Here is a 25720-nt window from a genome sequence, read left to right as displayed (position 1 = left end):
GTGTGTGTGTGTGTGTGTACATATACACATGTACATACACATTTCGATTAGAAATAATTTTCATTAACAATTAAAAATCGAGTGATCAAGATTTTAATACTTCAAAAAATTGTATGGTGGTTTCTTTCTTGCTAATCAAATATCATATTCGATTTTCTGTTTTTTTTTCTTTAGAATTTAATTTTTTACACATACGAGATAAAATATCGCTTTATTTATATATCATTGCGAAATCAACGCGATATTTTGATACACGTTGTATGTACTCGGAATTCCTCTTTCAATTCACAATTTTGAATAAAGCGCGTATTTGGTTATATGATTCTACGTTATATGTACATCATTACTCGCTTCTATACTTTGTAGTTGAGCCGCCATCCTCTCGATTTTCTACGTGGGATAGCACATGTTGTTTCTCGCTGTGCCATCCCCGTGGCCCTTACTGCCCTTACGTAACAATTTGCGCGTGCAATATTCAATATACATTTTCATTTACATATCTGTTTCCTATTTCGCAAATGAATAAAATGCGATTTGTGCGACAATTTATAATTTAGAATTTTTTAAAGGATCTTTTCAGCCCCATAAATTAAAGATGATCCATGAATATTTAGTATCTAAGAATTAGTCAATTTTGATAAAAAATTTGCATTCAGAGAATTGTCTGAGAGTTAACGAGTAGAATTAGATACTTGACGAAAATTGATGAATTCGATCGTATTACTTCGAAAAACGGTATATAATCGAGCCGGCACTTATGACAGATCATGCACGCGATCGACAGAGTGCGTCAGAATGTTATTAGATCATGGAAATAAGAAAATCAGCTGTGTCTTCTTCTTCTTCTCTGATATAGCTGGGAGACTTTCCGAAAGGAATTGTCTATACACCATTAACTAGGTATAAGTATTATATAGGTTAATATATGATAAACTAATATAGGCATTGGATAGGATAATATATGATAAACCAATATACGCATTATATAGGATAATGTGTGAAAACCTCTTTTTGAGTCATATGGGAGGATGGGACCCGAGCGGAATCGAACCTGGAATCTTTCGATTATCAGCCTGCGACTCTACGCCCGGCGCCACGCATCGCCTCAAATCAGCTGTGTATCTATCACAGAAGAAACGAAGAGGAATTATGTGATTTGTAACCAAGAGATTAACGTAATCGAAACGATGACGTAATGCGTTTTTCTTGATGATACTTGATTCGAATTTTATTTCAGAAAAAGTATGTATTTCCCTTTGAGAAAAATTACTAAGGAAAGATCCAAAGAAGATTCAATTTTTTTTTTTTAGAATTCTGAAAATATGAAATACTTATCTCTGTACGCTATCTTCTTTTACTTCCTTTTAATTCATTATACTATTAATAGATTATATTATAATTATATAATTTATTTGATATATTTAATTTAATTATAAAATTTTAAAATTAAATTAATAAAAATAGAATAAATTACATATAAAATTTTATATGTAACTTGTTGTATTAATATTATTATTATTATTACTATATATTGTATTATTAATAATTACTAATTATTAATATTACACATTAATTTCTATTTTACATCAAGATAGCGAAATCTAAAATTGAAATAGATACGCAATCGCGTAAGCAAGGGCAAGCGGTAACGTTCGATATGTGTACGAGCTCGCGTAGTATCATAACATAATGGTGTTAGAAACGTATTGACACAAATTGTCGCGTCCGTTCTCGGTTTACTAGCGTTGTTAACTAGCGGTGTAGAGCATAAATACATATGTGTATCGCGGCTTTTATATGTATATCCGCGTCCCTATAATTACATATGTCACACCTATTAATAATCGAGCGAGTCGTAGCAATTTAATTAAATCTTTGACATTGAAAACGATAGGCAATCATTTCTTTTTTATATTATATTTTTCTCTTATTATTTTTCATTTGCAATAGAATGTATGAAAAACGCAATTTTTCAGCGCTTTTAGTTTTAAATATTTCTACTAGATCTTCAACGCGGTTTTACTCGAGCGTTACTCCTTTCGAGATTATCAACACCGCAAACCGATACTCTCCCCTAATGTATTAAAGATTTTTATGTCGAAATAATCGCCGCGTTCCTGATTTGTCTCTCGGCCGAAACCTCCGATTGTCCATTTTCTCAGCTGGAGAGATTTTCTAGAGGAAGAAAGATATCTTTCGGAGAGAAAAAAAACAGCTCGCAAAAACCGCAGCTTTGAAAAAGCGCGATCCGCCTCCGTCATAGCAGAGAGAGAGAGAGAGAGAGAGAGAGAGAGAGAGAGAGAGAGAGAGAGAAAGGAGAAGACAAAAGAAGATTAGCGGACATCTCTGTGTGAGCGGTGCCATCTTCTTTTTTCCTTAGTCTTTCTTCTCTTCTCTCTCTCTCTCTCTCTCTCTCTCTCTCTCTCTCTCTTTTCACCGACCTTGTCCATCCTCGTTATTTTATTGTTCTAGTAGGAGGAGGGCAGACCGTCGCTAATAGAATCCGCGATCCTTTATTTACTCGATCCCCCGCAACCCTTTGTTTGCTTCTCACCAATTTTGGTCGCTCCTCTTCTCTCCCCCTTTTCTCTCTCTCTCTCTCTCTCTCTCTCTCTCTCTTTATGCTTATCCTTCTCTCTTTCTCTATCTCGTCACTATACCGAGCTCTCTTATCAACAGAATCCTCCGCAGCGTACAATTCTCTATTTTCTGATCGTGAGCATCGTGACCGCGTCTTGATTGCAGCAGCCGCAACGAATGGAACAGCTCTCGCAACTATTGTATTTCAGAAGTCGACTTGAACACCATTTGTCGTTTATTAATGTTTATGATCGGAGAAAGAGAGAGAGAGAGAGACGGTGGAATTTATCATTTTTTTTTTCGTTACAACCGACGAAAGAAGAAGGATTCGAGGTCGATTGTCAATTTTTACTCCTTCAATTTCCTCCTTTTGCCCATCAATCGCGTGCCAATTGTTTTCTACGTTTATTACATTCGCCTTTGACAAGGCATCATCGAGTCTTTTTTCAAAGCTGCGTTTATTGCTCGCCGAGAGAAGAGAACGACGACCGCCAATGGCTGGAGTTTAAGCTCGTTGACATCCCGCTCATGAGGTCAATCCGATAGACTTCGATTCTCACCGATCTTACTTTCGTACATAGTTAGGCTCTGTATGTGCTCGAAGTATGCATCGATGATGAGATCGAGTAGTCGCCAGTATTACAGTGATTATTTACATATTATTTCACTATGTTTATCATAAGTCAGCTGTTCAAATTGTGATGAGAGACAGCCATTGACAATGATATATTTCAGAAAAGTAATTAAAAATTAAAAGATCAATTTAAAAATAAAAAAAAGATTAAAAATATAGAGATTAAAAAAATTAAGAAAGTATAAAGATTAATTTAAAAAGATTATGCAATTAAAATTAAGTGTTAATAATAGATTTTAATTTTTACCGCATTTGAGAAAACTATGTCACTCTTGTTGCGTTATAATTATTGCATATGGTAGGTAAATTGTAGACGAAACCGGTTGCTTATTAGCATCGATTGCGATATTCTCGCGGTGCGATAATTGCTGAATGTTAGTCGCAAAAAAAGAAAAAAACATTGTAACGTCAATATCATGTGTCAGACAACATTAATATTTATGCGTGTCCATTTTCGCAATATTGATATAGCGTTGCGTAAAGGATCACTTTATTACAAGGCGAATATGTAAAATCCCGGCCGAAGGTGATTAAGATAGTACGATTATATACACTTACACAAGCCGGCATATTTATTCGCGGCATTCGCGGTATTTCTGCGCGCGACGTTATCCGACGATAAATCCAGTTTAAATACACGCCGTAATTATCGAAGCGAAGAATTCTCCCACGTCGGTGAAGGGTGAACTGCACCCTTTAGCAACGGCATTCGCAGGACTCTTGTCGTGGCAAAATAATATTCTATTACAGATAAAGATAGTATCTCAATCTCGAACAATGACATTTGTACATAGTACTTCTTACTCAACATTCTACGTAAATTGACATATTATTTTACAGAGTCTCTACTCCCTAGAAAAATATAGAAAATCTGTAATTGTCAAGGAATTCTTTTGTATCTGGAGAAATGAGGGAATTCGAATTTTATTGGGACTCGGGGAATTTTTAAAAACATTCTCTCTTTAATAATTTTGCTCTTATACTGTAAGAAATTTGCAATTCGCTGTAAATTACGTGTTTAAAATATATATTATAAATATATATCTATCTCTTGGTTTATATCTACAATATATTAAATGTCTTAACAAAATATTTATTTCAATTTTTACTGATAAAAATGAAAATGTTATGCAAGTTAAAAAGTTTTCTTCTTAACGGAAGTTATTTAATTTTTTTTTCAGTACAATTATAAATCTTGAAACCCTAATGGCTTTGTACTTTTCCTTCGCATAAGTGACGAGAATTAAAAAATATGTACAATAAAAAAAATTATTTTTTAAGGAAATTATATATATTATATATAAAAAAAAATTTTTTTCAAATATTCTCTTTACGTGGAATTTTGAACAAAAATACCTGGAAACACGAGGGAGTTGTCAGGAAAGTTTTTTACAAGATTTGAGTAGACATTCTGGTAAATTTTATATATAAAATGTATGCATTATATGGATGATTGCATAAGTTCGTGCCCGATTTTCATAGATGGCATTAAGTTACTGCATGGCGGAGTTCTATTGCTTTCGTGTGGTAATTGTTGCTTACACCGAATAGATGACGTTGTCTTATGTCAATTTAGCGTCAGACATTGTTCAGATAAGTCCATTTGTGCATAAGAGAAATCATTAAAAATGGAGAACGAAAGGTGCATTTGCGGCATGTAATGCTATATGAATTTCGGAAAGGCGTGAGTGTTGGGATTGCACAAAAAAATATTCAAAGCGTTTATTTGGACCGCGCTTCTGCTCTCCGAACAGTCAAAAAGTGGTTTGGCAGATTTCGAAATGGTGATTTCAACATGGAGGATCAACCCCGCTCTGGACGGCCTTCTGGCATTGATGATGACATTGTGCATGCCTTAGTGGAAAGAAACCCAAGAATTACAACTGAGGATATTGCTGAGAGGCTGAACATCGATAATTCAACCGCTTTTCGTCATTTAAAAACGCTTGGATACATTTCCAAGCTTGATACGTGGGTGCCGCATCTCCTGACTGAAAGGAATAAGCTGCAGGAAAATTGCAGGAGTTGCAATGGGAAATTCTGCAGCACCCGCCATATTCTCCAGATATTGCGCCTTCAGATTTTTATCTGTTCCGGTCTTTGCAGAATAGTTTAAATAGCAAGAATCTCAATTCCGAGGAAGCTGTCGAAAACCATCTTACAAACTTTTTTCAAGAAAAACCAAATTCTTTCTTCAAAAATGGAATCGACAAGCTTATAGATCGTTGGAAAACCATTGTAGAAAAGAATGGAGACTATATAATTGATTAATAAAAGTGTTATCTCTAAAATATAATCTATTGAAGTTTATATTTAAATCGGGCACGAATTTATGCAATTACCATAGTATAATATAATTTTAATATAATTTTTTTTGAATTTTTTAAACATTTGAAAAATTTAAATATTTATAGTATGTACAATGTGTACGGATTCTAGGCAACATGGAATGCATCGCGACAGACCGAGAGAGGTGACTGTGTCCGCCTACGTAGCGTCGGACGGATAGGTTTCTGGGAACTCCGTAGGAAAACGAGTCCCACCTTGATCCACATCGAAGGTACGCGAATACCTCCGGTATCTGTCCGCGGTCGACCCGGAGGGAGTTTTACATCGGCGTAAACGCGAATAAGCGGCCTCATCGCCTGCAATCTCGTCGCTGCGGTTTCGCGCCGTTTTCCGCTAAAGCGTGACCGAAGCGTCCGTAACGGACGCTCGTATCCGATTTTCGAATCGAACGAACGTCGCCCGACGTGAAAATGAAGACGACGCGAAAAGGGCACATTGCGAAAAAAAAAAAAATTGTCTAAAACTTCATACAAAAATATGTCTGAATTTTTAGAAAATTTTTTACGGTCTCTTGTTACATCCTCTTCGAACAGATCGTTATTGATAATTTTTAACGACGAAATATATGATATCTCAAGTACGATTAGAGTTAAAAAATTGTTCTTTCTAAAAATATAGAAAAAAAAACAATTGAAGAAAAGAACGTTTCTTTTTTCATTATTTTTTAAAATATAATGTTATTTTTCTTTATATTTTTTTGTTAACTTAATAAAAAAAACTAAAGTTTCTATATTTTTATTTCATTTCATTTTATGTTGAAAGCAATTTTAATGGATTAATTTTAATGGAGACTTTTGTGGCGAATCACAACAAACTCGATATTCGGATAATTTTCAATTAAACGCATATAATTATATTATTATAGCCGATTGGAATGCGAGCTACATTAAAAATAATAATGGTTAATTCAAATTTAAATTTATCTAAAAAATTAAAAATAATAAAAAATCAATTTGCAGTAAAAAAAGGCATAAAAAAATAGTTTTAATGAAAAAAAAAGAACATTTTGTTTTTTTCTGTTTACATCTCTAGGTACGCTATATCAAAAATCGATCCGATCTGGGGAAAAACCGAATACATTGCAATATCTTTTACGAAAGATTACCTTTTTTAACGAGAGGTATACCGATCGGTACCGATCGCATTAGATTTAAATTGCACGCGGGATTCTCATCGAATGCAATGGAGAGATGGGATTATGCATCTCGATTATCATGATCGCCGGCAATTTCTTCGCGATGGAGCCACACCTGAACGACCTTGACGAGATCAGCGATCGAGATGCGCGCACATACGTACATTACGATGGTGCAATCTGCTCTGCGTAAGTCGCGAAGATCTGACAATCAGATCCTCACGTGCGTTCATAAGTGGGCTTGAAAATCGTTCCTTCCTTTGGCGGCTCTCGATATCTTCTTCCAAGCGTTCCGGATTACCCCGGTCGATCTATACTACTAATATCGATCATTTATCACCACAAATTGCGACATGTACGTTCTACCTCGAATTTTTTATTTCCCCCTTTTCATTCGATCGATCTGATATCAACAGAAAATCATCTTCGCTTCCTCTATTTAATTGAAGCAAAAAATAAACGAAATTAAAATTGGGAAAATTAAAGTACGATGTTATGGATTAATTATTTTGAATCTCGTGGATTGAAAAGAGAAATTATTTTTCTTAGAAAACTATTTTTACAATTTATTCGGATAGGAAGATCGTTTCAAAATCTTTATCCCTATCGTTTCCTACTATATACCATATATGGTATGTATATACATCCGTGGCATCGACCCTATTACATGGACAATCCCTCGAATTCCGGTTCTTTGGAGAGAGAAGTGTATATTTTCTAACATAATCGTCCCGAAGAGGAGCAAAAGAACGGGACGAGAGTAAGATCCTTACGCATGTCACGAGAAGAAAGAAAAGGGGACACCGTAGAAAAATACTCCAGCGACCTGTTTGCCGGCTTCGTAGTAAGCAGACGGAAATATCATTGCCACGCTTCGGTAAAAAAAAAAGAAAAAAAAGAGAGAGAGAGAGAAAAAAAGAAGAGCCGAGGGAGACTTTTTCTACCCGTCAAGAAGAGGGAGAAAATAGTAAGAGAGGAAGAGAGAGAGAGAGAGAGAGGAAGGCAACACGGACACACACATGGTGCTACGCAACGTCGTAAACTATCGACGATACGACTTGCATCTTGCTCTTTGCTTCCTCTACTCCCCTATTTCCTTTTTCTCGTTCTACGGTTTTTTTTCCCTTCTTGCGCTTTTTCGCGCCTGTAACCCTTTTCGCGCGACAACCCATATGGCCACCAAGCGTGTTTTCGTCTTCGCGTGACGTCATGTCAACTCTGGAAATGCTTTCGTATCGTGAACTAAAAATTGATATTTATGTTGATATAAATGAAAAACAAACTGACCTTTAGTTAAATATTGATTTCCAAACATAATTTCAATATAACTTATCTTTTCAAAACCGTGAGAAAATTGATTTTATGTTCAAAGTAATTTATTCGAGTTCTTTAAAAGGTGCATAGATTAAATTATTATTATGTTAAATTTTTATTAAATTATTATTAAATTTTATTTTTTAATAATAAATTTTTTTTTTGTTTAATTATTATTAAATTTAATTGATCAGGATACGTTGTTGGATACACACATGAGTCATTTTCTTGAACGGCGCGTTTTCACCAATCCTACTTTATGTTACATTTGATAAGATAGTCATAATAAATGTCTTTTTTTTTCTTTTTTTTTCACGCTTATATTTCTTTTTATTATTTGGTTTCAAATATTATTTTCAAGAATTTTATTTATGTCACTTTTATAAAACCTTAATTGTAATATAGGTACAACAAATATTCATAAATACAATAAGTAATAAATACAAGTGTTCATACAAGCTTTTTCTTATTTAGTAATACATATAATTACTTATTAATATTGTAATATAATTATTTATTAATTTTCTATAAATAACTGTTCTACAAAGATAATTAGCAATATTGTAAAATATCACATTCTCAACCATGATTTGGGAATACAACTGTACTTTATCAAATGCCTAGATGTTTTATAAAACGACGGATTATTTAATCTGGCTACGACATATATATACAGGGTGGATCATTTATATCGAGACACTTAAATATCTAAAAAAATAAAGCAAGATAGAAAGAAATGTTTCAGACAAAAGTTGTTCGGTTTTAAGGAGGTCATAAGATGGTGCCATTAGTTTGACCTTGGATAGAAGTGCTCCGGAGATTTCAATGTCAATCTTGCTTTATTTTCTTTACACCAAACGATGTCTCTCATTTTTTGAGCTTAAAATATTAAGGTAACATTATTGCAAAATAAATAATTTTATGAGATATTTCATAGTTTACGTAAAATTATGTCAAAGTAAAGTAATAAAATAAAGTATAAAATATCTCGTAAACTATTAAACTTTTAGCCATCATATCCCTATAACTTTTTATGCAGAATATTGCAAGGAATCGATTTATATAAAAGAATTAGGGTGTTTCTATTTAAAAAAAACAAGATTGACAATGAAATCTCCGAAGCGCCTTCACCCAAGGTCAAACTAATGGTACCATCTTATGACCCCCTTAGAACCGAACAACTTTTGTCTGAAACATTTCTCTCTATCTTGCTTCATTTTTTAGATATTTAGGTGTCTCAATAATAAATATCCCACCTTGTAGATAAATATGTACCATTTATCTATCTATTCCATTGTGAAGGGATCAGTCATTGGATTTACGATCAGCAGCGTCATTGATTCTTTCGAATGGGTTAATCACGCGTTGCGTTGCCGGAAAGAGAATCGTGTACACCCGATCCTGAGGGATCGACAAAGTACCGGCACTTCTCGTGCCGTTGAATGCTCACACATGGCCGACAGGCACGGCACGAGATCTCGTCGCCGAGATCTAATTGGGCTCCTTCGAGAAGTCTTCTCCTCTTCTCGTCTCTTCCAATCGACTATCCAGATTTCCTCACGATTTTTCGATAATTACACCCGGCTATTCGTTCGCCCGTCGAATCTCCCGATCGATCGAATTCTTGCTCGGCCCCCTCATTTCAACGCCTCGCGTTGTCCGACGATTCCTCGACTCTCGCGGTAGCTCTCGACAAACATTATCGCGTTTGACAGCTAAATTATACTCTCTCGGACATGGTGTAGCGTCAAATTAAACGGAAATGTTTCTTGTACAAATTTCATCTGTTATGATACTAAACGTTTAACGTCGATGGCCGTCGGGTTTGCACGCGTTAAATAGTCCCCCCCCCCTTTTTTTTGTTTCTGTTAATAAACTGCGTTAATAAAAAAAAAATATATTAATTTGAAGTTTAATCTGTCAGAAATTTTTTAAAACGAGATTCATCTCTCCATTTTTTTTATCTCATTTGTTAAAATTCTCTCAATAGTGTCCTTGTATATAAAAAAAATATTTATCGAAAATTGAGAAAAGTATATTAACGTAAAATTGATTACGCGCGTTTCATACTCATACGTGAGATATGGAAACGTTGACATTTTTCTCGTAATCAATATAATACTCTCTTCTCACACATTTGCCGCGCGCGACAGTGTATATTTGTCAAGCGTCGCATTACGTTCTCAGGACGTTAAACTTAACGACGTATCATGCGACCATTACCTTATCAATGAACCACCCTCTCTTCAAGTGCGAGAGGGGGCACAAAAATAAACCATTGCCCTGCGTGAGAACCTACTCACCTTTTCCAGTGCTCTCTTTCTCCTCGCCCTCCTTTCTTTCTTTCTTTCTTTTTTCGCTTTCTCTCATTCCCCTTTGCCATTCTCGATAGCTTAAAAGCATGCTTGCGATGCACATGGTACCGATCGTCATCGTCGTCGTCGACGACAAGGAGAGCTGACAAAAACAGGGTCTCCGTTTTACATGGTCGAGAGTGCGCGTTAAACGCATTGGAAAAAAAGCACAAGTAAAGTTTATTATTACTACAAACAGCGCACATCGTGGTTTTATAGTACGCTGCCCGTAATAGAGATCTTACAGTAACGTATGGGAATTTTTCACTCATTCATATAAAGATACAGATGATTGATTTATTTGTGCAAGGATTATGGACTGCGCGAACACCAACAATTTACATTAGAATGTATTGATGATGTGCTGATATTCGTGTAAAACAGCGAGAAATACTCTAATGTCCAATTTTTGATTAAATATAATTATTTATATTGTATTAAATATAATTATATTTAATAATTTATACTTAATTTAATTTAATTTACTCGGTATAATCTATATTTATATATAAGTAACATATGTAATTATATATAAATTATATATAAATTACACGTAATAATTACATATAAAAATATTACATATAATTTATATAAATTATATGTAATAATTCATTACATTCTTGTACTCGGCGAGAGATCAAAATATTTTCGATCGATATCCTCTAGGAAAAAGTATATATCTCGTTTGTCTTGAGAGAGTGTATCGCGATTTGCTGTGATGAGTAACGACAACTTTTCATTCTCGATACACGCACGTGCGTGAGTCGCCCTATGCGAGTGTATACGCGAGCACTGGCGGCGCGACCGCGATCACCTATGGCGTTACCGCAGGTCGCGTGTTAAAAAAACCGATGACCCGTCTCGTCGTGCCCGTCCTCTGCTTCTTCTTTCAAGCTACACGCTCGTTCGTTGTCGCAATAGTCAAGCGGGCTCTCGCGTATTTTACGATCGCGTCGACCACACGAGCCCGCCGAGTGTTACGTTTCAAAAGCCGCAGGATGCAACGTCGTCGTCCTCCTTCTCTTCTCCTGGGAACACGTCCTCGGTCAATTTCTCTTTATATGGACTTCGTTTTTGGGCACTCGATATCGAATTTTCCTTTTATTTCAAATATTGTAGAGCAAGAGGTGCAATGTTATTTTTTTACAGATGATGTTACTTTATCCTCTATCCTTTCTTATCTTGGAATTATTCGCAATTTGTGATAGAAGAAAGTATAATTATCTTATTGCAAAGTGTTTGCGAAAGTAATCGATCAGAGTTTTGTTGCATAATAATTTCACTTATGATATTTATAAATGAATAACATTTTTTTTTATATACCAGGTATATAAATATGAAACCGGAATTTTTGTATAGAAAATACACGTTTATTGTATGAAAATGATAAAACATATTTTATTCGAAGTATTGCCCATTGCTAGCTATACATTTTTCCCATCTCTCTGACAATTTGTGGATGCCACACCAAAAAAACTGTTGCTCCTTTGAGGCAAACCAATCATCGAGCCATTTTCGTACATTTTCGTAAGAAGTGAAGTACTGCTCAGCAAGTGTGTGTCCCATCGATGCAAATAAGTAGTAATCGGATGGAGCCAAGTCTGGTGAGTAAGCCGCATGCGAAAGTATTTCCCAACTAAACGCCTCAATCGTTTCCTTGACCGGTTTTGCTGTGTGTGATGGTGCATTATCATGAAGCAAAATCACTTTGCGTTGCCTTTTTTGATATTCTGGTCGTTTTTCACGCAAAGCTTGATTCAAATCGATCATTTGTTCTCGGTAGCGTTCAGTATTAACGGTTTCGCCAGGTTTTAGCAGCTCATAATACATCACACCCTTCTTCCACGTTCTTCGTTTCTCACGTCAAAATCGCCACTTTTGAATTTTTTAAACCACTCAAAGCACTGTAATTTACCAAGAGCATGCTCACCGTAAGCTTCAACAAGCATTCGATGCGATTCTGCAGCAGTTTTCTTCAAATGGTAACAGAAAATCAATGCTGTCCGCAAATCGTAGTTTCCAGGCACAAAATTTGACATGTTCAACGCTATTAAAAATTATGCTGTTGTATGAAACTTGTATCGTTATGAGTTGAAAATCTTTATCAGATGTCAAAACAAGAAAATGGCGCCAATGACGCGGTTTGACGGTAACTACATTGACAGCTAGGGCCAGCTATGGGCAAATTTCGGTTTCATATTTATATACCTGGTATATAATATAATATATAAATCATTCTCTAAAAATTGTTCTCTTCACATTATTAATAAGTAAATCAAATATTATCTCGTTTTAATTTAATCTTATTATATTAATTTAATTTAATCTAATATCGTCATTTTATATTTTAGAATTAAATAATACAAAAAAGAAGATTTGTTTAGAACTCTCTCTGCGATTTTATTAATTAGACTTCTAGGCGAATCTCGTTAAGCTTAATTAGAGAATAAGTAATAGAGGGAATCATCAGTAATCCGAGCAATCGAATATTCTCGTAAACAGGGGTTGTTATTCATCTCATATGTAAGTGACGTCTGTTACCCCGCAAAGTAAGACGATCCCGTTAACCCGCGGTCACTTTATCCATGTGGGAAATTTTACCCGATGTTACTATCACTTTCACAAAAGCGCTTCTTTATTCTCATGACCCTTCAAAAGTATTGATTGTCTCTTAAGTACCGGGCATATCGATTGTAACATCGATTTCTCTCTCTCTCTCCCTCTCTCTTCGAGATTTTTATCGCAACTTCCGCATTCTCCACCTACTTACGCGCGCATAATTAAATATACATGTCTCCTTTTATTATATGTTGCCTACCAGTGGCTTAGAAATTAGATTTAAATATAAAAGAATTAAATATAAAAAGATACGCATTTACATAAATAAAAGTAATTAATAAAAATATCATACACTTTTTTGTCACATATCCTATACTTGATTAAATATCTTTATCAAAATAGGAATTTAAATTTATATAAAGCATTAGTATATATGAATTTATTATTAATTAATTTATTAAAAAATAATTTATTTACTATTTTATTATTTTTTATTTCTAGAAGAAATAAAAATTATAGTTTTGAAAAAATCGGGAATATTTTATATAGTAAATCGCGTTATTTAATTTTTTCTTTTTGGAATTTTGTTTGAAGAATTCTAAATTAAAGGGAAAGGAATTTAAATTTATATAAAGCATTGATATATATTATTAATTAATTTATTAATAATTTATTTACTGTTTTATTATTTTTTATTTCTAGAAGAAATAAAAATTATAGTTTTGAAGAAACGAGAATATTTTTATATTAATATTATACAGTAAATCGCGCTATTTAATTTATTGTTTTTACAAACAATTTTTAAATTAAAGAGAAAGAGACTTTTTATACAAGTGGAAGCTTTCCCGAAAGCTTTTTAATAAATCACGTTTGACGCGTTTCGATCGCGGATCGATACACGAATCGCGACAACTTCCTGTTCTTAGATCCTTATCTCTCCCCTTCCGTTAATTGACCGCGTTCGTCGACTCTTAATTATTCGACGAATCGCCATTGACCTTCCACCATGCTCCTCCCGTGCATCAACGACTCTCTCTCTTTCTCTCTCTCTCTCGGACAATCAGCATCGGTTTTCTGTCGGCGACGCTCCAGGCCTTAATAGATGCTAATTCGACGACGACGGTATTACGATGGCGTTTCTTAATTAGCGGTTCGTCGCGAGCGCTAGAGTGATCAGCGCCCCCCCCCCCCCCACCCCCCGACTTAATTACATGCTTCTAGACCAAGAGAATGGTAGAATATATTTTTTCCTATTACCGGCGTCATCGTTAACTCATTTTTTCGGGTTCGGTAGTTTTCTGAACTCTCTGGATCCTTTCCGGTCCCAACATAAGATGCGCGAGGCCGCCGTGTACCAAGAGCGAGTTTTTCGGGCGAGGGAAACGAAGGGGAAGGGGGAGAGATCTCCCGAAGTCCATTAACATTCGGCGCGGCAAATTACAAGCCGAGACACTAATGGACCCCGACACGGGTGGTTGGGCGGTCCACCGAGCATTGATGGTGGGTGGTGATGGCTGGTGGCTGACTGGTGATCTTGGTTAGGCCGAGAGTCGTATCCTTCCCCCTGTCTTCGTCTGCCATCCCGTAGCGGAGGATCAGATGAGTTTTCATGATACTACCGTCATTCCACCGAGGACTTCCTTGAAGAGGGGCGCTCGGGTCTTATGGAACTCGCTTATTCGCCGTGACTGTTTCGTAATCTGTCATAAATTTTGTTGTTCGTGCTGCAAAAAGAATTTTGTAATTTCAAACGATCGTTTTTATTTATCGCAATCGTTTTTATTCGCGTATCAATGCAAGTTATTTTCTATATACTAGTTCTTTTATAAGGTTAATGTAAAACTTTAATTCTTTTAATTTAACCTTTTATTTCCTTTAATATATTTTTATTTTATAATTTATATGTTATATTAAAGATCTTTTTTCAATATTCTTTTTTTTTTTTGCAAAATATTATATATAAAATATAATAAATGTATTACTGAAATTGTAGGAGAAAGAAAGAAAGAAGATAACAGAAGAGATAAATTAACGCTTCGCTGACTGATTATAAAATTTGTATTGATCTATTAATTCGAAATATTATGAAAAATAAAGTTATATTTCTCTCTCTCTCTCTCTCTTTATTTTGTATTTTATCTGACAATGATATACCATATATATCAATAATTTTTGTCACTAATTTAAAAAATTGACAAATTGATTTTGTTTTCGTATGTAATCTGGACGAAATATAAGTTAGAAACTAGAGAGATTAGCGGCCAATGAAATCCTTTGTAAAGGATCGTTTTTACTTGGCCTCAAAGTTCGATAAATCGCTACGTTAGCGCTAGGATCGTAAAATCAATAGGAGATTCTAACCTATTATTAATTAGAAAGTTTTCTCCTTCAGGGATATAAATTACACAAAACCCAATATGAAGTATCAATATTTTTCTCGCTTATAATCCGAAAATCTGACCAGGACTCACTATTTATTAAAGAATTTTTTTTTCACGCATTCCTTATTACACGATTTTTTTACAATTTTTTTAATTTAAAGAACTTTATATTATTATATCATATTTTTGCGAATGGCATATTAGTTTTGTGAAATAATATCATCTTAATACATAGCTAATGCCATTTTTGCGGATCATATGATTAATCATTTTGGGATCGATTTTTAATGACATTTAGATGGAGCATTATATTATTTTCGCTAAAAATATCTCGTTTGACAAAACATTGATATGCGAATCGGATACCTCCATTGTCGTTATATGTGTAAGTTGCTTTTTTGCGCTCTGAGCGGCGATCACGTAGCGACATTGAGTGATCGATCATTGGCCGGCGAAAAATCGCTCGCGGCTCCTCGCCTACATAAAACGATCGCCGATTCGCGATCGCGGCGTGTTCGCTTTTCGACGAGTGCAATTGCTCGTGTTGATGGTGGTTGGAAAAAGCGACGGCGGCGGCCGATCTTTCTTGCAAAAACGGCCGATCTTGGTTCGGTCGAGTCATTTATGCGACCGACGAAGCGTGTTGCCCGGCTAAGAGCCACCAATAACAGCTGTCTTTACCCCTTTTTCTCTCTCTTTCTCTCATTCATCTCGTCTCTTTCTCCTGCGGATACTCGTGCCTTCCTTCCTCCCCGTTTACTCTCCGCTTCATTCGTTCGTCGAAGTAATTCGAACTCGTGCCGAAAGAAACCGGGGGATTTATCGCAGCCGAATGCCTTCACTTTCGAAGAGTCGTCAGTTCCGGTTCTAGATCCGATGAGGCCATTAGCGGCCGATATAATAAGCGACCCTTATCTCTCGCGATCAATTCATAGCGATTATCTTATGTAATTATAGCGATTATCTTTCAACATTCGGAAATTGTTTGTCTGGGCGATATAAAATTTATTACATCATCGAGGGAATAAATCTCTTATGGTACAAAAGAAGCCCAGAAAGGGGGAGTTGATAAAGAAAAAGAACCTTGCTTTGACAGATATTTAATTTCAAGTTTAGTTACAATATATATTGGGCCTTGAAGAGATTAAAGGGATACACTAAAATTAAATGGAATATATCTATATTATTATAACACACAAATATTTATAGTAATTAACATTTTTATATGAATCTACAATTTTCTACAAAAATAATAATATAATAATATAAAAATGATAATATTGAAAATTGATCCAAAAATTAAAAACGGAAAATTAACACGAAATAAAAAAAAAAAATTGAAAACTTTCGGAAGAATTTCATTAAGCATATTTAACTTATAATTATTAAACAATGCCAAGTTTTTTGATCAATATCTTTTTTTATTTTGTATTTAATTGTATAATTTTTAATTTTTGAAAAAAATTTTTAATTTTTAATATTATTATTTTTGTAAGAATATCTCTAAAGAAATTTGGCGCGAAATACTAACACCGTGTCTCTCGATAGTGCTGACAAAGTAATAATTAACGATGCGTTCTCTCACCAAATCTCGTTATGGAAACATCGACTCGATCCTCATTCGTTTACAGCAATTATCCTCTTGAGCGGCAATGGCTCATGTTTCTCGACATCCGGAAATCATCTATCTCGACGAGAGGAAAGTATATAGCGTATGGTATACTTTTAATGATGTTGATTTCTCATAGAAAATATTGCCGTGAAGTAATACTTGATTTTTTTATACATAAATATTTCATATATTGCGCAATCTAAATCTTAAAAAAATGTCTGTGTAATGTTTCAACATATATTTTAAATTTATATAATATACTACCTTGTCGGCAATTTACATTTTGAGTCTGTAATTACTTGGCAAAATCGTTTATATTTACTTTCCTCTGCAATGTCCAGATATGATTCGATGCAAACGTGCAAATTGGTAGAATTCGTTGTCCGAAAACTTGTCGTGCCGTTCTTGATACACGGTCAACCGCGGGAGAGGAAAGGAGTCCCTCCTTCCCGCGAGTTCCTCGATTCGAGATACTCGAGTTCGTTTTGCTCACGCTTGACTTTCCGTTCCGTCTGGGACTGCCGGGTTATTACCGGCTAAGTGGACGATTCGTAATGACACCGGAGGCTGCCATTTTAGTGCTAAGTGCCGCGCATTATCGACGGGGGATGACGGTAGTTTTAGCCTTTATATTTTTTTTCCTTGCCCTCCTTCTACCTCTCTTCTTTTCTCCATCGTAAAATTGCGCTCCCGTTTGGCGACTACAATACAATCTCTCATGTGTCAATATTGACAGTAATGTACATTTGTATCCTCCAATCAAAATGTTACGAGTATGATATGCGCATCGCACGTAGAAAAGTTGTGTATTTTTAGATTATTAGAGAGAGAAATGCGATTGAGAGAAATTAAAGAGAGAGAGAGAGAGAGAGATGTTCATATTTATAGAATTATTTAATATCTCGATTCATTTTTCTTATTCTTTTAACATCGGTCATTTGTGGAGATTTATTACAAAAATGGAATTTTTTTAATAAAGATACTTTTAAGGCCAATAAATATTAAAAAAAAAAAAAATTAATTTTTTTCGTTTCAAAAATTATTTGATATATGTGAGAAATCGATTGGTTACTTTCTTTGATTGGAATGGACTCGAGATTCTGGATAGTGAATCTTTGCTTAAGAAATACCTAATTTTTGAAAATAATGTACATTAAAAGGCAAAAAAATAGCCTTAATTTACAGAGAGAGACAAAATGTATATATTATACTTATACGGATATAATCAATAAATTATCGAAACTTTGAATATCACACCGTCTTATTTGTAAACACCTCTCCATATTCATATCTACTTTATGTATCGTGCAATATGAAGAGACTTGAGATTCTGACTCGGACGTTCGTTGTTTGTAACACTTACCTTCTGTACAACATGTGTGTGACTCACTCAAGTTCCGTATATTCATATTATTATAAATTGTTTTTCTAATGTAGTATATTTTATTGGATAGTCTCTATCTCGAAGATTCATTACACAGGGTGTCCCCAATTTAAATGGCAAAACTTCAGGAGCGTGTAGGGGACCGAAAAGCTAAGACAGAAAGTCCTTTAGAGGTTTGCTCGTTTTTGCTCCATTTTGGAGAAAATCACAAAAAAAGAGACAAAACAAGTTTTCGTTTTTTTACTTATTTATTTACATTTTATTTAAGTTATCATCTATTTAATGCAGATATTGTTCAGAATGTTGCATTCTTGCATCAATGCAAGCATTACATCTAGCACTGATCTCATTAATTGCAGCTAGACATTGTTCTAAGTGACATTTGGTGCACTGCATCTATGATTCGGTCTCTTAATTCCTCTTTTGAATTGATTGGCACCGTAAAGGATAACATCAAGTGTTTACATATGTAAGGAACCTTGAAGCAGAAAGTTTATTCGGTGCCAATCAACTCAAGAGAGCAACTGATAATGAGAAATTGAATTTTTGCGTTTTTCTCTAAAATGAAGCAAAAATGAGCAAACCTCTAAAGGACTTCTTGTCTTAGTTTTTCCCCTACCCGCTCTTGAAGTTTTGCCATTTAAATTGGGGACACCCTGTATAACATTTACCTTCTGACATTATGGGTGATTCAATCTTGTTCTGTATATTATTATTATTACATTTTCAATTTAATATATATCATTTATTTTGTAATTGGTCTGAAGATGGTCCAAAAAAAGGACTAAAACGTAAGCTTTTTATGATTGTGCTTATTATCACTTATTGTTAGTTAAAACGTCAATGTAATTTGACTATAATAAAACGCACGAATTACCGCCCTGGCTCTTAATTGCCTCTTCTCTCCTTCGTGTGATATATTGGGAAGAGTTTTTATCAGTTTAATCTTACTCTCTTAAATTGAATCAGTGAAGATAAGTATCTTCACTTATCACTTTTTTTTCTTTATCTTATGTCTCACTGATTATGGCAGTAAAATTTCATTGAAAAAGTAACTAATTATCATACATATTTGCAACATGTAGTTTTTAAAGCTTCTTTCACTTATTTTGGATTGCAATTTCTGGAAGAATCTCTCACATATATGTATCTGGAATGAAATATGGTATATACAGATAGCTGCTCAAAAGTTTAGAATTTTATTAAGACGTGATATTTATAAAAACTGAATATACATAAGACTCTTGGTTTAAGTCAAAAATATTTCTTTAATAAAATATATATTATTATAAATTTGTTATATATAATATTATATTACGCATTTTAAAATAATAAATAATATGTATATATATATATATATATATATATATATATATATAATATATAAATTAATAATAAATATTATATATTAATAATAAATAATATATATAAATAATATAATAAATAATATAAATATAATAATATATTAATAACATTAATATAATAAATAATATAAATAATACAATAACAAATAATATAATTTTTTAAATTAATATCAAATAATATAATAAATACTATATAAATTAACAGTAAATACTATAATAATACGATTCATTGTTTATCGTCATTACCTCGCCATATCGCACATCACGTTTGTCAATTAAGCTTCCAAGATCGGTAAAGATCGGTAAAGATCGGTAACCTATTACCGAGGTGTTACGCGCTACGTAATATCAGATGGTCGTTTAGATTGCGAAATCACGGAGAGTGCAAACGGCCATTCATCACGTCGTCCCGCGGCGAAGGAAGGGGAGACAAGAGCGAGCTGAGGGCAGATTGGGAGGGAGGCCTCACGGATTTACGAGGCAATTTCGGCGAGCGATCCGTTAATTTCCGGATGATACCGCGCGCTAACTTCGCGGAAATCTCGGCTATCGATCTTTCGCGCGGACATGCCGGACACGCTGGGGGATGCTGCGACCACGTGCAAGAATCCCCGCGATCCGGCTTTATTGATTTCGCATCTCAGATCTTGGTCTTTTCGTTCCTCGCAGATCTAATCAGCTTTCTGTTTCAACTGTAATCAGGGAAATCTTGTCAGACTCTTCGTAGAAAAGTACTGTTGCGTCAAATTAATATAATAATAAATATGTCATTGAAAAAATATAATAGTTTTAATAATTTAGTTAATATATATAATTAGTTAAAACACGTTGAAATCTTTTAAAAGCAAGTTAATTAAGCTATTAGGAAATGAGATTTATACAGGAAAAAATATGCCAAAAGTATAATAGTTTATATGACAAAGTTGTATTTATTTGCCTCTCTCTTTCTCTTTCTTTTTCTTGTTTTATAATTTATTAAAAAATATTTTAAAAGATTGCAAATTTTTGAAGAAATGTTTAAAAATAAATTAATTAAAATATTAAGAAATGAGATTTATAAAGATAAAAATATTTGTTTGTTAAACTTTGAAGGTTGAAAGTGTTAGAATCACAAAAATATTAAATTCAAATAATTAATATAAGGATATTATGTGTATAAATTTAACAAATAATTTAAAATAATAATATTAAAAAACGTTTCATTAAAAAGGAAAAATTATATTTTTGGTTTATATAATCTAGAGAGAGATTCGGCGTACAGCGTCTGTTAATTTATCGTGTGAACGAATTAAGAACTTCACTCGCGGACCAGGAAGAGCCCACGGAAATTGGCATGGAACCAGTAGAACTTTGCACTCCCACGTTCTCGATCACACAATGTACGATCATTTCAATAATCTTTATTATGCGAAACGTGGCTAAAATTGATGTAAGATACCCTTGCTTCCGTTTGCGTTAGACACGTCGAAATTCCCCAACAGAATTTGAGTTTTTATCACTGATGAAATAAAATTTTACGCATAATCGGCGGGCATACAAAAATAAAGAATATTAAAGAGAATTACGATTAATTAGAATAAAATTAGAGTAAAGATTATCCCTTTTAATAATTTCATTTTTCCCTACCATTGTTGGCCGACCTCTATGTTTTCTCGTTCAATTAGAACGTATCCTGATTCTATATTATATTTGCCGACGAAATATGAGGCATATTCGAGAGATTCTATAGCCTTGTTTGAGTTATTACTTAGCATTGTTAGAGTTGTCTAGTCAGAGTCCAAAAAAATTGAGTGCTCAATAAAACACGTTATAATTAATGTGATAATTAATAGCTATATTCTCACATATTAGCAAGCTCGCAATACACACATACACACATACACACACAAATATCAGACTCTTTTTATTATCCTAATATTGTACTAATCACGTCACATTATTAATAAGCAAATATATATTATAATATTATGTTATAAATGTACCACGTATAAAAAAAGATAATAAAAATATTTTTTACCTTTCTTAGAGGAAACCTCACCAATTTTTATTTTCATGATATGACGTAATATACATTTCATTTAAATTTTTTATACAAATTTTTCTACGTGACAGTGTTTCTTCTCGCGTATTATCAAATCGTTGTCTCTCGAAGCGTCGACGGCGCTGGCGCTTAAACAATCACGTAATTGATGGCCGTCGCAATTAGCGAGCAGTTTGTAACCAGTCGTTTTCATGTACATTTATAAACGTACGAAAGATTATAAAAGTCGCAAGACTTTTATAGAAATCGGTTTCAGAAGGTATCGTCCGATGAATCCCCATTCTTGATCATCCGCTCGTTCACTTACACTTATCTATGCTCCTGCAAGAGAAAGAATATCTATCTGCGTATTTGCAAGATTATCTTAAGAGGCAGGATGTACGTACGTTGTAACATTTGTGCCGATAATTACAATCTCGTTCGCGCGATGTCTCCGATCGGCTTATCGCGTTAGATACCAGTGGCGAGACACCGCGTTAACGATATGTTCTTATGCGCTTTTCAAGAAGACATTGATTCTCCTAATGAACAGATCGTGTACCAAGCTTGTACGACACACTAGGACATATATTTTTTGTAGTTTATTCTATAATTCATTAAAAAATATTGAAAAAATTTATTAAAAGTTTGCTAAAAAATATTGAAAAAATTGCAAATTTGAAGAAATCTTTAAAAGTAAATTAATTAAAATATTAAGTGATAAGATTTATAAAGGAAAAAATATGCAAAAGGTGTAATAGTTTGTATGACAAAAAAAATATATTTTTTTTAATAATTTATTAAAAAATATTTAAAAAATTGCAAATTTGAAGAAATCTTCGAAAGTAAATCAATTAGAATATTAGGAAACAAGATTTAGAAAAATGAAAATATTCTTATTCGTTAAACTTTGAAGATTCAAAATCTTAAAATTTTAAAAATATTAAAACAATAATAATGATATTATATAAATCTAACGAATAATATTAAAGGAATTTTTGAAACAGAAATAAAATTATATTTTTGTCGGAGAAACTAATTACAAGTTTAGATTTAATAAAAAAGAACATTGTTTTGATTATTATATTAACATAAATTGAATTAAAAAATGAATGAGTTAATTATTACAATGAAAATAAAATGTTTTTACTTAACAAATCTCTAAGTTATTTTATTTTATAGTTACAGATACTTTGCATATTGCAATATTTTATTAAAGGCCGTATCTCAGGGTTTTCCGTATATTACGGTGTTATAAAGTTTCCGCGATCTCACGTTCTTAAGAAATAATCCTGCGTTTCAAAAGAGGGTGTATCATGCATGAAAAGACGTCGATTTATTATCCCTGCCATTAGTTTATTTGCATTATCGGTAGTCGCGCGTTACATCATTTCCGCGTAGTTCGAGAGCGGATATATAATCGCGGGTGGAAATAAATAAATTCAAACGGTGCGGCCCTGACCGGTAGCCGAGAAGAAATTCACTGCCGAGTAAGTAATGGCCGTGGAATCGTCGCTTCCGTTTATAGAGATGCCGATGCCGGGTTCACTAAGCGATCGCGCGTGCATGGAAAGCGGTGAGAGAAGTCGAGGACCAGAAGCGAAGCAGCTTCAGCTGTTGGGGACAATGCGCTCGATACTTTCCTATATGTCAGTGCCAGCTAGTGCCAGGAATACTGCCAATCGCTAATCTTAGTTGTATCGATAAAATACATATATGTATACGTAAACAGGCTTTAAGTAAAATATTTGAATATATCTGTCACTGTCTTTTTATATAATAATACTACTTATAAAATAAATTAAAACTGTTGTTAATTAAAATAGTTTATTTTTATTTTAATAATAATTAAATAATCCATTTCAATTTAATTTATATTAATATAATAATCAAAACAATATTTTGTTTTACTTCAATCTAAACTTATAATAATTAATTTTTTTTGGAAAGAAAAAAAAATTTCTTTATCCTTTCAAAATTCCTTTATAATATTGTATTATTTGCTAGATTTATATAAAATATTCTTTGGTTAATTATTTTAATTTAATATCTTTAAGATTTTAACACTTTAAGTCTTGAAAATTGTAGAAATAAAATATTTTTAATACTTAAAACTGAAAACTTAGATTTTGAAATTCTCTAAATTCTTAATTCGATTTAAGATATTTATTTGCGAAGGCTTGATTCTATAAATTAATTTTCCCAACTAAATTCTATTATTTTACAAAGTAACAATTGTTTACATACAATAATATTCCCGAAGTAAACGAATCACTGCCATTGGGCGTTAAGTGCGTAAATACGGCACTCGAGAGCAACGAGTGAACTCGTTTCATAATCGCCTTGCAATTTGTCTCGTGCCATAAGAAGAGATAACGAAGATCCTTTCGAGGTAACGAGGGACACTACGGTAAGATCGATGTAAAGGACGAGCAGTTGAGAAAATTTTTTATCGTCGGTCCGTAAAAAAAGCACATAGGGGGAGACAACAAGTTACCTTAAGGGTACTAGTTTCCCCCCCCCCCCCTCCCCCATCCCACCAAGCTTCTTCGTGTATCGATGGAACTTCCATGTAAAAGCCATGATCGATCGCAACTCGCAATATATGAAGTGCCCCTCGTCCGGCGATCATTAGGGCCCGTTAGAACATCGTCTTTTTTTCGTTTCGAAAGCCGGGACAGAACGAAGGGAATATAATTTCCTTATTGAGAAAGCGCAGGGTCATCGATCTCGTCGTTGGAACGATATTCGTGCATCTCCTCTGTCACTTTGTAGCGATTCTATGAGGCTTTTCAATAAGCAATTGATAGAGTGATTGAGTGTAAGATCGGATATTATATTATAAATCTAAGAAATAATATTAAAGGAATTTTTGGAACACCAATAAAATTATATATATATTTTTTTTTTAGAGAAATTAATTATTATAAATTTAGTTTAAAATGAAACAAAATATTATTTTGATTAGGATATTGACATAAGTTAAAATAAAATGTATGAATTAACTACAATATTATTAAAATAAAATAAATTATTTTAATTAACAACAAAGTCATAATTTATTTTATAAATGGTTTCACATGTTTTGCATATTATTATTAATAATTAAAATTAGATACGAATAATTCGCTAAATTTACAGAAGGCAAGAATAAAAGTCTCGATCTTGAGGTAGACAGAGAAACGAGATATTTGAGAAGCTATTATAAATGGATATCTTTCCTCTCGCGGTGAGGTCACGAAAGTACTTTATTCCCGTATTTTAGAAGGACAAATGCTCGCCCTTTTCTCATGCCGTTTCACGCGATGAATTTTGCAGGGATTCTAAGAGACGCAGCGCGCGAACTCGTAAGTATTTACGGTGAATCTAATGATACGTGTAACGGAGCCTGTTCAGGCTTTTCATCTTTCTGGGCCGTTCGTGGAAGCCTCGACCGCAATACAAGAGATCGTACTTTTCGCGAGAACGCATTATGATCCCCCTCGGAACCGCCCATGTGAGTCGATCGAGGTGTTGCCTCTCTCTCTTCATCTTTCTCTTTATTCTGTTTATTTGTACGGAATACAAGAGGAAATGTAATAATATCAAGGAACTTGAGAAGCTTTGAATTTATAATTTCTCGAAAGCATCCTCGAGCTGCTCAAAATTATGATTCTGAAGAAATTTTAAATTGTTAACAGATTTTTTACCGAGATTATATTTCATTATATTTATAAATATAGTTAATTATACATTATTTTTAAAATTATTAAGGACATAATTGCAATAAATCTGTAAATCGATGAAAATTCATTTTATTAAAGCATATCCGATTTTTAAATGTATTAGGTGTACAACTTTGCTTCCGCCGCTTTCCTATAGATGGCTTTAGCGGTAAGTAGTGGTCGAAATAAATAGATCATAGACATCATGCAATAAACTTGGGCATCTGTCAACATAACCCCATAGAAACATTAGTCGATTTGTGTCCGCGTCATAAAGTTATTCTCGATTGAAAATGTCAGTTTACGAGCCAAATTCTCGTCATTTGCGGG

The 25720-nt window shown here is 33.6% G+C and overlaps 1 protein-coding gene across 1 annotated transcript in view; it reads left to right on the top strand.

The window, feature by feature from the left end:
• The window catches only part of LOC138936445 (notch homolog 2 N-terminal-like protein A), a 74286-nt gene that overhangs the window by 25303 nt on the left and 23263 nt on the right, over nt 1-25720 (top strand). The gene's annotated exons all lie outside the window — the stretch shown is intronic.

Source organism: Polyergus mexicanus, unplaced genomic scaffold (genome assembly GCF_030449975.1).
Source record: "Polyergus mexicanus isolate NDT 795.1 unplaced genomic scaffold, iyPolMexi1.0 SCAF_9, whole genome shotgun sequence".
In the NCBI taxonomy this organism is placed as follows: domain Eukaryota; kingdom Metazoa; phylum Arthropoda; class Insecta; order Hymenoptera; family Formicidae; genus Polyergus; species Polyergus mexicanus.
This window is presented reverse-complemented; position numbering and strand designations above follow the sequence as displayed.